The sequence below is a fragment of the Staurois parvus genome, unplaced genomic scaffold, assembly GCF_062004578.1.
Source record: "Staurois parvus isolate SC_StPar_1 unplaced genomic scaffold, SC_StPar_1.0 ptg000549l, whole genome shotgun sequence".
Taxonomy (NCBI): Eukaryota; Metazoa; Chordata; class Amphibia; order Anura; family Ranidae; genus Staurois; species Staurois parvus.
The window spans coordinates 1,791,705-1,805,806 of NW_028318345.1; the positions used below are offsets into that span (position 1 = coordinate 1,791,705).

The 14,102-nt window shown below is 41.3% G+C and overlaps 1 protein-coding gene across 1 annotated transcript in view; it reads left to right on the forward strand.

Annotated features, from left to right (window-relative positions):
* SMC5 (structural maintenance of chromosomes 5) overlaps positions 1–14,102 on the forward strand; it is a 117,749-nt gene that overhangs the window by 71,477 nt on the left and 32,170 nt on the right. The window lies entirely within an intron of this gene.

Below are 14,102 nucleotides of genomic sequence, written 5' to 3' on the forward strand. Positions count from 1 at the left end.
CGAAAGAGCAGGGCCCTCGAACCCCTCGTGTATTGTATTGTTACCGTTTTGTCTCATGTTCTGTCCCCCTTGCTATTGTACAGCACTGAGCAAACCCTTTGGCGCTGTATAAATACTGTATAATAATAATAAAAAGTAAAACTGCTTTACCCAGTCCCTTAAACATAAAGGAGCAGTTGAACCATGCAGTGTGGACCTTTATTTTTCCTGGAGTTCAGCTCTAATATCCCTAAATCATAAAGGAATAACTTACATGGCTTTAAGCACTATCTTGAATGCGGAATAAGTGCTCTATCATATTTTTGGGGATTTGTGATGACGTGAATACCTTCTGTTTAAGGATAATTTACTCTGTTTTGCAGCAGTTAGGCGGAAGAATTCCTTAAAGCATATCTGTCAGACACATATGAGAAATATTGGAGCGGCCATTGCTGACTTTTGAAAGCACTTGTTCCCTGGCTGACTCATTTGCTTCCTCATTTTCTGTTGCTGATCCATAAGAAAGTATGCATATTAGGACTTCTGACTTCACTTGCTACATGCTTCTTGTGCTCTAACTCATCTCAGTTCTTTTTTTCCTTTCTCCTTCAGGAATTCAGAACAGGAAATTCTTTTTTGGCTAATTCATTACGTGACCTTTCAAATTCTGGTGTCTTTAAGGTATTTAGGGAAGCCACATACATCCTATTTCAATACATTACAGTATTTACTAAAACTGCCTTTTCTTTGATGTCCTCCTTTTACCATTCTTACCAAAACGCGGTGCTGAAAACCCGCAATCGCATGCCATGTTTAATATGCACTGCCCTTGCGAACTGCAGCAGATGTCAATGCAATGCGCATGTCATCCTAAACGCAAGTTGCAAACTCAGTGAAGTTGCCTGCAGTGCGTTTTTTAAAATACTGTATGCACTACTTTTGGTGTAATGCGGTGCGATTTCAGCCCATTCATAAGAATGGCTTTAAAATGCACTGCTCTCAAATCACACAGGAACGCGAGTGCATTCCTGTGCGTTTCCTGATGTGAACCAGTCTTTGTTTCTTGTGTTTGTAGAACACAATTTTTATACAGACACCACTGATGTGATTGAACATAAAACATAACATGAAAAAGGGGTTAAAGTAAGTGGCCATAGATGAAAACAATGTATAGGTAGATATCTGCTCAACCTGGATACAGTTTTGAAGCTCTGGAATCCACAATGATCCTTTTCCCCATGATGAAAACAGAATAAACGTGGTTATCTCCCGTTACATAAGGAGTACCTCCAAGGAGATCACAAAACATTTTTAATCGTACATCACAGGACACCGGATCAAGGACTAAAGCTGGCTATACACTGATCAAAATTTAGCTGGTTCAGCTCCACAGAAATCGATTGTTTGACCAACATTTGTTGTCAAAATGTGTCCTGGCAGGGGAATTTCCTCCATCTACCTCATTTTTGTAGATTGAACCCGCTGGCTGAATGAAGTAAAAATAAAAAAAGCTAACGGGACAGCATTAGTCCATGCCTATGCAGCTGCCTTCAGGTGTTTAGACAATGACAAACAAAGCTGTAAGGGCAGCCCGAATATAACTACTCTTACTCCCTACAAGCCACAGCTTTTTCAAGTGTCTTTTGTTGATCCATGTAGATGATTCTTTCTCTGCTCTGAGCGAAGAAACACATTTCGAGCTGTTATTTTTTCATCAAAACTCTTGCAGCAAGATTCCTAGCTAACTCTGCTTTCCCTTAGCAAATTTCTGTATTGGTTGACTCTTTAGCTGAGACTTGGGGGCTCATTCCCTGTCAGCAAGAAGATATGGGGCTGGCCTGTAAGGTTGCTTCAAGCACTGGATTCTGCATTAGGTGATCAGCTAGGCACGTAGTGGAACACGTTGAGTTAGGCACAGGGAGCTATAAAGAGCTATAAAGGCTCTGATCCATCCACAGGTGGAAGCCTGTCCCTGAAGACCCTTTAGGGGGTATGCCCACTAAAAAAGCAAAGATTTGGATGGGACTTGGTCTGTAACATCCACCCTTGGCTGCTGGGAAGATTTCAAGACTGGTGCAGTAAGCCAGGGCTACAGAGAGCTGTTGCTTCAGTCCCTAAGGGGTTACATGTGGATTTCTGGATGCAACTCTTACAGTCACAGCTAGATGCAGAAGTGGTTTGTGTGCTTTGAAACATTTTAATTTGGTGATGTTTTGTTTGCTATGGTCTTTATGCTGGGGTCGAATTATGTCTGAGTATCCACTTTTTTTTTCTATGTCACTAAACATGAGCGCAGTTGGTTTCTCCTCTGCTCCCTGCCTCACTACTGCCATCCTCTGCCATACAGCAATCCTCTTTCTTTCTGTCTCCAGTGAATGTTCACAGAAGGCTTAACCCTCTCTCCCCACAGTGTTGGCTGTGGGCTACCCTTTGTGGGATATCCCTTACTACACATGATTGTGGACACAAGAGAACTAGGTCAGCAGGGCTTGCCATCTCACACTTTGCTAATGGCTCCAGGGGGGTTGTGTCATCTCCCCAAAAGGCCCTGATTCTGTTATTCCTAACCTTTATCCCCAGTTTGAGTGCTCTTGTTTATCCAGAGAGGTGTCCTCAGATACTGTGTGTGAATTTATGGGTAGGCTTTCAGTTCTTTTATAAGCCCCAGATCGTATAAGTCACAAATGGGTCCCCCCACCATTTCCTCCTGAGACCATGTCTGCTTTTCAACTTACTGCTTGTTTCCTGACTAGGGGGAATGGTACCTTATCTGTTTCTGGATTCAGCACAGGAGGAGACCCAGTATGCTGATATTCTTCCCAAGCTAAAAGGCGAAGTTTACTTATGGTACAAAAAAAATTGTAAATGCACATGATTTGCAGTTAAAAAATGTGCGTTTTTTTCTACACAGAAGCCTGCAAAGCATTGTACTCATGATCAGTTGATCGCGGGTCCAATGTAGGACTCCTGCAGTCACTGCCTACAGCTTTCTGCCTGTACATCTGTATGGGTAGATAGTTACTGAGCTGCATAATGGACTAGAGGTCGCTGATCAGTGCACACGTAGTTCATTGAGAACTACAAGTCTATCTGCCTTTGTGGCAAACAAGACTAAGAGTTCATTCATTTACATATTGAACCTTAATGGTCCCAATTGAGCATATCCCTGCTTACAAGGACTCTGTAGATAAAAAGTTAGAAGTCCTCTTTTAGGCCTTCTTCTCCTTAGCTGGTCCAGCTATGCAACCTGCCAGTGCGACCATATTAGTCTGCCAGACTTTATCTGTCTAGGCCAAAAACATTAATTCTGATGGATCAATCTAGCCTCCATCACCTGGAACTCCTTCCATGGCCTTCCACTACTGTGTTGATGGATTAGCAGATATATATCCGCTCTTCCCCATCTAAAGCTCCTTTCTTGTCTGCTACGCAGGGTCAAGATGGAGGGCAATTCAGTGGTCCCCATTGCACTGAACTGACCCAAGGGTACATAGTACTCGGACACATGGTGGACTCCTTTTGGGGTTCTTTTGGGTCACACAGATCTTTTGTCCCAGGGGACGCTCCTCCAGTCTGTTTTTTGGCTGTTGATTTCATTGGCTTAGCAGTTGAGGCCCAGGTCCAGAGGGTTAGGGACCTGTTGGATTTAGTTATGATTATCAAAAATATATATCCCAGCGCCAAAAAGAAAATACTAAGTGAATATGCAGCTGTGCAACAGTGAAAAACACCAATAATAAACAACAAAACAGCGCAAAATCCAAAAACAAAAATTACATAAGTGAACAAAAACAAAATTAATAATAAGTGTCCATATAAAAATAAGTCCTTATTCCCATCAGAACCAGTAATAAATATTCAAAATGAGTAATAAATATTCAAAATGTGATAGGTGGAAGCACATTTTGAATATTTATTACTGGTTCTGATGGGAATAAGGACTTATTTTTATATGGACACTTATTATTAATTTTGTTTTTGTTCACTTATGTAATTTTTGTTTTTGGATTTTGCGCTGATTTGTTGTTGTTAGTTATGATTATGCTCTAATAGGCCAGGAAGTTGACTTTTCGCAAAGTTTACTAACTAACCTAGAAGCTTTTTTGTGTGATGTGAGGCTAGGTAGTTCCATCCCAGGAAGTACGTAATGATTTTCCTGTCTTTTCTTCAATGCAGCCTGGATCAGCATTTGGCCTTGTGTACCCTCAAGAGTCATATCCCGTCCCTACTCATTCTTTTCCAAATTCTTTTTTCATTAGTGAAAGCTTTTGTGCAGAGAGTTGCACGCATTTATCTCCCTGGACATTCTTCAGTGGCACTGTGGGATCTTTAGAAACTGTCCTCCAAGCTTTTAGGAATATTCCTTTGTCTACCCTTAATAATAAGGTTGCCTTCCACATTGTTATCACCTCTGCGAAGTGAGTCTGAGTTACTGGCTTTATTCTGTAAAGAGTTCTTCTTAGTGCCACACAGGGATAAAGTTTTCTTGCAGCCTACGGCCTTATTTTTTCCCAAGGTGGTTTCATCCTTTACCAGGACATTGTTCTTCCCTCCCTTTTTCCTGCTTCAACACATTCCATCTAGAATGGTACGTGCTGTGCAAGTCTTCCTCTCAACAACAGCTTCTTTTAGACAACTCATTTCTGAGGGTCTCTGTAGGGGTCATTCTGCTCTTAGTTTCACTATTGCAAGCTGGATTAGACAAGTCAGAATCAGAGTTTATAGTCTAAAAGGATAGGTTTTCACCCTTCCCTGTTAAAGCAGAACTTCACACAAAGGGGGAGTTCCGCTTTTCTGTCTCCTTTCCACTCCTCCTCTAACACCTTTGGACACAATTTTTATTTCTGCAGGGAATGGGTACCTAGTTTTGACAGGTATCCGTTCCCACTTCTGCTTGGATTGTCTAGGTCCAACATTTCCAAGCAGAAGTTTGGCCCTCCCCTCTCTTTCCCCTCAGCTTTATGGGACACATCACAGGTTCCAGAAAGCTGCTGGGCTATTCCCAAAGAGCAGCGTGGCTGGCATAGTAGAAAACTGGTTTTGAAGCTGCTAGGACTCGCCCACTTCCCATAGTAAAGATACTGGTGTCACGGACCCGGAGAACTATGAAGAAGTGGTTTGGGTGAGGAACGCCACTGGATTCCTGGACAGGTAAGTGTTTTTTTATGGGGGGCTGCTGAACATGCTCTTTAAATTCTTCCTGCCTGGCCATTTGCATTTCTGCGGCATTTCGGCGTGTGGGCTTTAACAGCGAGAGGCTGCATATATGTGTCCCAAACATAAACAATGCTGTGCTGACAGCGTGGTCCCGGCACAGATACCGGCGGGTAACGGAAAGCTCTCAGTACTACTACTTGCCATCGGGAGCTTGTTGAACATGTGTTCTCTGTGACAGCCAATGACGGCTGACATGATCAGAAACTTGGCGGGAAGGGGTTAGGGCAAAATCAACACAATCTGTTAGTGCTCCATGGGTTTTCAGCATCAGACATCTGTTTCCCTGATTTTCAAGGCTACTATCTGGTCTTTGTTCACACGTTTAGGTTTTACCAGCCAGATGTTCAGGCCACTTTTAATGTCCTTTCAGATGTAAGGTGCTTCAGGCTGCTATTTTTTTGACCTGTTATGTAGGCCTGTTTTTTGTTTTTTTTGCTGTGTTTTCAACCTCTTGATTGAACTATTTTTGTTTGTCCCATGGTCTAAGACTCTATTCCTGTGCCCTGTAATGTCTGATAAATTAAATTTCTTTAATGCAAGCACTTTTGTAATTTGGACCATCCGCTGTTGCCAACAAGCCATTTATGGCTATCCTACATAATCTGCTACAATATTCTGTGTCCTTTCAATGAATCTTCCATCAAAATGTAACTTTTAGAGTGGTAAGATAATTGTAGTACATTTGAGGTCAGGCACCTTAAAGGCATCATCTGTTATTAAAGGCTAAGTTCACCTTTTTGGACTAAATTTCACTTTTCATATTAAATAGAAGCCTTATCTAATGTCTTTTCTGTCCAAGCTATCCCAATGTGCTTATCTTTCACTTATCTTGTACATGATAGCTTTGAATTTTTCCATTTCTGTTTAAAATGTAAAATTTTGCCTTTTACTTTCATCACTTCCTGTAGATCATGTGACATTTCAGGAAGCATCATCTCCCATCATGATTTGCCTTAGCGCATCACAGAATAGGGTGTGTTTTCCACTCTACACCACCCCCCTCATTACTATACCACCTCTTGTTTTATTACCACCCACTTTACTACTTCTTCCCTTAAGGTGGTCATAAACTATAAAATCTGATTATACAATCTCCGTTAAACCTTCCATCAGCTATGGAGTGCAAGGGCCTGTCTGATTTAATACAAATTAAATATATTGTTCAGGTGGGTCCTTCTATTTCATAGAGATTGTGCAATCAGATTGCATAGTGTTTGGCCATCTTTATATAAGTACATAGGAGGAAGTGAACAGAGGTGTCAGGCCCTATTCACATGACAAATGTCCCACAGAAGCTCCAGTAGTGGAAGCGCACGGTTTTTGACCCATTTTCCCTACAACATGCATAGGGCAGCCCATTGATTGCAATGGGCTGCCCAACACATAGCAAAGTATCCCATGGGACATTTGGGCTTGTTGCAGTTTGCACGGTTGTTATTGTGTGTTTTGCTGCGTTTGTCGCTTGTTTGTTCTTGCAGTGTTTGCCTCTGTGTTTGGGATGCCATTAACAATTAATGGCACCAAAAAAGCAACTAGTTCATTTTAGGTGTATAAATGTGACCATACACTATACAATCTGATTGTACAATCTGCTTTAGATTTACCAAAACTATATAAAAAGGAAAGGCACACCTATCTGTCCAATCACTCTGTATCCAATCAGGCAGGCCCATGCACTACATAGCTGATGGTAGATTTAAAAGAGATTGTACAATCAGATTGTATGGTGAGTTTTACAGACTTCCAGGACACATTTCTGTTCTCAATACTGCAGCTCTGCTCCACAAAGGCTGTTCTCTGTTTGTTCAGCTCCTGTACACTCTGCCAAATGAACAATCTATGCAAGATGAAGGTACAAAATAATCACACTGGCTGTGTCTTCAGGGAAAACAGTGCTCAGTGAGTGCATTGGAGAGGTATAAAATTGCAGAGGTGGGCCGGAACAAGCTCTTGGAGGGGAGGGAAAGTGCAGGTTGTGTTCATGAGGTAAACTGCTGAACTCCTTCCTGAGTCTCTAAGGACTTTCCCAACCTAAGGGATGGGTAGCAGGAACTAATGAAGGAATTTTCTATTGAACAAACTGGAGGGTGGTGTAGGGCCTGTCCTAGGACATAGAGAAAGATTTTTCCTTTCTGCAGCAGAGGTACATTAATGGTAAATTGGTACATAGGGAAGCTGGAACTTGGGAAAAGAAAGGTGAACTTAGCCTTTAAATCTTCAGCTAAAGTGTCAGGCTCAAATATAGTAGTAGTACGTAAGGAGGAAATTACATTTTTCAAGTAAGCCTACACAGTTAATATAATAAATTACTAAATATTCAGATTCCATCATAAGTCCAGTCGTGATGGGTTCTCTTTAAATTAAAAGTAAACTACCATCCAGTCACACCAAGAAATTGGTACACAAAGCTATATTGGATTTTTCAGCAACGTTACCATCTTTTAGGTAAAGTTAGTCTTGGTAGTATGCACATCCCACATTTGGCTAAAAAAAAATACTCTGCTTTATTCTGCTTTTTTACTAGAGCAGACATTTCATTTTCATTGTCCTTTTTAAATAATTCATAAATATTTTATTATTTTAAATATTCATGTAAAGCATTCTCTCTTCTTGTTTTCCTGAAGCCCACCATTGGGAGTTTCAAAAATAGTTGCATTCGGTCCCTACACAAATGTATGTAACTGTGGTAAAGTGACATCAAGCTGTAAACCCAAGAAAAGGAGAGCACATTTTCTAAACAGAAATTGTATTTTTAAACAGCAAGCAGCAATATAGGCTTGGTATATGAAAATAGTCTTGTTTTGTGTGGTCTCTTGACAAAAGATTCAAATATAACCATAACATAAGTTTTAGCTTAGGGGGAAGCTACACCGTGTAAACAAGCATGTGGATATGATAGCTTGTGATAATATACATTCCAGTTAGATAAATGTGATAATTCATACTCATGATAGAAACAGTACTGCATCATTTTTTTTATCCACATGAATCTGTAATGTCATCTTCAATTTAGTTTTATGCTGATTATTATATTAAGCCCATAAACATTTTTTTCACGTAGGAAGCTCTGATGCCAATCATTAGTTCAGAATGAGTTTTGTGTAAACATCTATGGTCATATCTCCCTGGTTTTCACCTTAGGGCCCATTTACACAATTTGCATTGGCGTTGATTGCTCAATGCATGGTCAGTGCAATATCAATCTGAAATCGATTGTTTCCAATAGGCTTAGTTCACACTAATTCCTTGAAATATTATCTAGCACAGCACTGTTGGCTGTTAGTGTTATGATAGGAATGTGATTTGAGGAAGGGAGACCAGTTTTAAAATCTCATGTGCTTTTAGGCCCCATTCACACTGACTGTCCAATCAGACCATCCATAGTTCTTTATGGAGTGACGAGTGGCAGCAGATATGTGTCCGCTGACACCCGCAGGCATCTGATCCGATCTTGTACGCTAAAAACAGGCGGGTGGGGATCTTTTCCCCATCCGTCCGGCAGATTGGATGACAGTTGGATGGAAACAGACAGCTTGTCCATTTCCATCTGACCACCCCATAGAGAACCGCAGGCTGTGTCTGCTTTGCTTAGCGGAGCAGACAGACACTTGTCATCCGCCTGCTTAGCATTTCCATCCGACCACCCCATAGAGAACAGCAGGCTGTGCCTGTGTCCACTCTGCATAGCAGCGCAGACACAGAGCTGTAATCCGCCTGCTCTGCGGGGTTCAGCGGAGAGATCCTCTACTGAGCAGGTAGATCTTTTTGACAGAGTCTGCCCCGTCTGACAGGGGCCTTTATTGTCAAATCAGTTGGTTGGGAGTGGGCCTGTGACTACTCTGTTTTACTTAACTGCATTGGAGGAAAGTGAGATCACATGCCAAGCTAAGGCCTGTTTCACATGGGCTTCAGCTTGTATAAGAGCAGTGTCAACAGCAAGCTTTGACAGAGCATTTGCAGAGCTTTCAGGAAATTTTGTTGAAGCTTTTTAAAGCACCATTCAGCTCCATTTTGAAACTGTTACACACAAATCCTAACTGGAGTGTTTTTTGCCATTTTGAGAAAGCTGCTAGGCGACTTCAGCAGGCTTTCAACAAGCTTCTAGAAATGCAGGCGCATGCTAGCAGGTTATTTAAACTGGCGATTGGCACTTCCATTAGGTTCTATGTTCAGCATTTACAAACTGGAGCTGTATAATGCTTTAAAAGCTTCAATAGGCTTGAGTGGCCAGGGTTACCTGATTACGAAAGTGGTTGTACAGAATTACACATCTTTTTGGAATTTAGACATAAAATATATGTAAAACTAGGTATCTAGATTTTCTGTTGTTCTGCCTGAAGTGACTTCTTTGAAAGTCATTAAATACTTTTTGTACAAGCAGATAGATAAATCAGCTTTTGTAATCCACACACTAGGTAATACCACGTTAACTGATAAAAATTAAGAAAAAACAATTTTGTACATGGATGGTCAGTTACATGGATGCAAATTTTCTTGTAGGAGGGCTCCATTTTGTTTCCCACCTACACGAAAGTGAAAAAGTATTTGCCCTTCCTGAATTTTTATTTTTTTGCTTATTTGTCACACCTAAATGATTCAGATCAAACAATTTTTTTATTACACAAAGATAACTTGAATAAATAAAAAAATGCAGTTTTTAAATGCTGATTTAATTTATTAAGAGAAAATGCTGCCTGGCCCTATGTGAAAAAATAGTTCCCCCCCCCCCCTTTTGCTAAGCCACTAATGAACTGAGATTACCCAGGTATTTTTTGGAAAGTGGAGTTAAATTTCACTTGCCACGCCCAGACCTGATTCATGTCAGACCTATTGAATCAAGGAATTACTTAGTGTTACTAAACCCAGGACCCTGCATTCACTATATCTGGTCTCCCACAGTACAAACAACATGGAAATGCAATTATTTTAGCAAATATAAACTGCTAAATACCTTTTCTCATCAGCAGTTAGAGCAGTCTTGTGACTTCAGCAGAGCACTGGTTAAAGTTTGTAGGAGGAGTTTTCTTTCTGCTCTAGGAGGATGTGAAACCTCTGATCCTCTGTTTGGACAGTGCTGATTGGTCCTGTGCTGATCACATGCACCCTCCCAAGAAAAAAAAAAACCTCTAGCAATATACACCAAACTGAGCATATGTGCATGTGACAAAGGGCTCAGTCTGTATCAGGTGGTCATTTCAACAAGAGGAGGGGCAGAGAAGAAAGGATCAAACAGCCTTTTAACACAATGCAGGAGATTAACCCCTTAGGTTCCACAGTGAGTCTAACAAGCATGCTTCACTGCATATACAGACTGATTTTACTGTTGTGGGTTTAGTAACACTTTGAATAGAAAGTCTGACAAACTGAAGCATGCTAAAATATCTCAAAAAGCAACACATCATGTCGTGATCTAAAGGGATTCAAGAGCAGATGAGAAACAAAGTAATTGACTTGTATGAGCCTGGAAATGGTTATAAAGCCATTTCCAAGGCTTTGGGACTCCAGCGAACTGTGGTGAGAACCATTATCCACAAATGGAGAAAACTTGGAACAGTGGTGAGCCTTCCCAGGAGTGGCTGACCTACCAAAATTACTCTTTAGAGCACGATGACGGCTCATCCAGAAGGTCATAAACTAACCCAGAACAACATCTAAAGAACTGCAGGCCTCACTTGCCTCAGTTAAGGTTCGTGTTCATGATTCAACAATGGCCATGGGAGAGTTTCAAGGTGACAGCCACTGCTGACCAAAAAGAACACAAGGCTTGTATCGCGTTTGCCAAAAAACATCTTGATTATCCCCAAGACTTTTGGGAAAATATTCTGTGGACTGATAAGACAAAAGTTTAACTTTTTGGAAGGTGTGCATTCCATTACATCTGGAGTAAAACTAACACAGCATTTCATAAAAAGAACATCATACCAACAGTCAAACATGGTGGTGGTAGTGTGATGGCTCTGGGGCTGCTTTGCAGCTCAGGACCTGGATGACTTGCCATAATTGATGGAACCATGAATTCTGCACTCTACCAGAAAATCCTGAAGGAGAATGTCTGGCCATCAGTTTGTGACCTCAAGTACGCTTGGGTTATGCAGCAGAAGAATAATATGAAACGCACCAGAAAGTCCACCTCTGTATGGCTAAAAAGAAAAACAAAATTAAGGTTTTGGAGTGGCCTAATCAAAGTCCACACTTAAATCTGATTGAGATGCTGTGGCATGACCTATAACAGGTCATTCATGCTGGAAAACTCTCCAATGTGGCCAGATTAAAACAATTCTGCAGGAGTGGGCTAAAATTCCTCCTCAGCGATGTGAAAAAATCATTGCAATGCTTGATTGCAATTATTGTCACCAAGGGTGACACAGCCAGTTATTAGATTCAGTAGTTTCGTGGGAACCTTTTCCAATATGACTAAATACTTAATTTATGTCATCTTATGTGTAAAAAGCAGCCTACAATAGGTTGAATGTACAACTCGTCTGCTTAGAATGAGAATTGGTGAACACTATTATGGGAAATTTAGCCCCTCTGTCTCTCATCCTTCAAATGTGTCCAAACATTTTTTTAAATGAACATGATGGTGACATGTCCTCCTCGCTTTCCAGGGCATTGAAAGGCTTTTTCCATCCAAAAGTGGAGGCAGGTTACACAGGAGACTTCTGGAATGGGAGGCACTGTGGATTTTGCTGCTCCAGAATATTTCTTGTGGTGAATAACAAGTAGAGCATTAAAGTAGAACTAAAGGCAACACATTTTTCTTTTATGTTTTTTGCCCTCTGTATCCTTTGGGGAGATTTTACCTTCACTTCCTGGTCCATAGTAAAAAAACAAAGTGAGAGAAAATCCCACTAAAGTGAGAGTGGGCTGCATGATTGCACAATGAATGAAACCATCATCTGCAAAGCCTGGCAAAATAGACATTTCTCTTATAAAGGATCTGTCCTCTGTCATCCAACAGATGGTACAGGTTCTGCAGAGCTTCAGTTAGTTCCTGAACCTCAAGAAGTCACTGCTGGACCCATCTCATAGATTGGAGTACCTTCTTTCTAATGCAAGATCCCAGAGAAAGCCTTGATTTGTGGGTGCAGAGAGTCTTGGGTCTCATGGCGGTCACCTTCCAGGCTGTGCTATATGCTTAGTTTCACTCCAGACCGTTGCAGTTCAACATTCTGACCGCATGGGAAAAACAGACTTCTTGGACTGTACAATGCTTCTGAACCCCAAGGCCAGACTTCCTGATGTGGTGGATTTTCAATCTGGCGCTGTACTTCAGAAAACCTCTTCCTCCACATGTTCTGGATAGTTCTGCTGATGAAAGCTAGCCTGTTGGGCTTGGGAGCAATCCTGAACACCTTCTCTGTACAGGGAACTTGGCCATCGGAGGAGGCTTGTCTTCCAATCAACATTCTGGAGCTATTTGGTTGTCCCGAAAATGCTGGGCTCCTCTATGGCAAGGGTGGGCACCTGACCAAGACTACAGTCAAATCATGTCATAGCCATGGCATACTTCAATAATCAAGGAGACAACAAAAGCCATATCTGTCTTGGGAAAGCACACTTAATGCTTCATGCTTCTGGAACAGAAATGCAGCAACTGATAAGCACAGCTAAAGTCTTCCCCATGCAGTGGCCAGCAGGGAGGAATATGCTTGTCTAAAGGGATGTCAGGCATGTATTTTTTTTTTTTTAACTCAGGCTCATTACTTGTCATCACACTCTCTGCTATCATTGCTTGTAAATGGGAGGCTACAATGGGGAATGTTGATTTGTGCCTGTGTCTAAAATTTCATTCTGCTCTAAGGAATAGAATACAGATGGGGGTCTCTGGAACCATTCTAAGGTGTCTGTGGGTACTAAATATATATACTGTACAGCATTTTAAAGATACAGAATTAACCAATTGAGAAATGAAACTTACAACATATATGTAATTTTTTTTTTTTTTTTTTTGTTACTTATGCTTTAGGAATTGATGCTATTTTGCAGTCCCATAAACATTTTTGGGGCAGCATTTGAGGCCCTGTATATTTACCAACTTCACCGCCGCTGATTGTAGGATGAACAGCTTATCCTCCTAAAATTGAGAATTGAACACTATTGCTTTTTATTACTCAAATGCTTTCAAACTTTCAAATATGGTAACATATTTGTTTCATTTTTCATAAAATTAAGGTCTTTCCACCCAAGGGGGAGGGAAAGGTGGGTGTTTACATTGGAGGCTTCTGGAAAGGGAGGCACTGTGGATTTTTAAACTACTCCAGAATGCCTCTTTGGGTTAAATTATAGCTGGGACATTAAATCACATATATAGGAAGTGTAATTCATTTGAATGGGCTGCTGAACCCATGTTTCATGCAAAAAAAGGCGCATGCACCTTTTCCAAAACTCATCTGTAGGGAAACGGCATGGACCTTTTGACCATGCAGTTCCCGCACCCTCAATCACGCTGTAGGCTGAGATGCGTGGGGGAGCCATTCAGACTGAATGGCGGCTCCGCACATCTCACAAGAGCAGTGTGATTCAGCTGCGGGTGATTGTGGGTACGGGAACAGGTGTGATTCCTGAACCTGCCACTAGCCCGTAGCCTGCGGCTAGTGTGAACCAGGGCTCAGATGATCTCACGCTACAGACATACAGCTACAGACAAGAAGGGCCCTAGGCACAGTGGCATGTCAGGATCATTTTTTAGGAGAAAATTAAGGCAACAGGGTACTGCTTTGTCAAAATAACTCTTTCTTTATACTCCATGTTAAATAACAAATCTTCACGGTGTGTGTGTGTGTGTGTGTGTGTGTGTGTGTGTGTGTGTGTGTGTGTATAGGTCCAGTTAAATTTATGTGCATATATTTAGCTTCTTTACTGCTGTTAATGATGGCGTTGTACACATGATGGCAAACCATGAT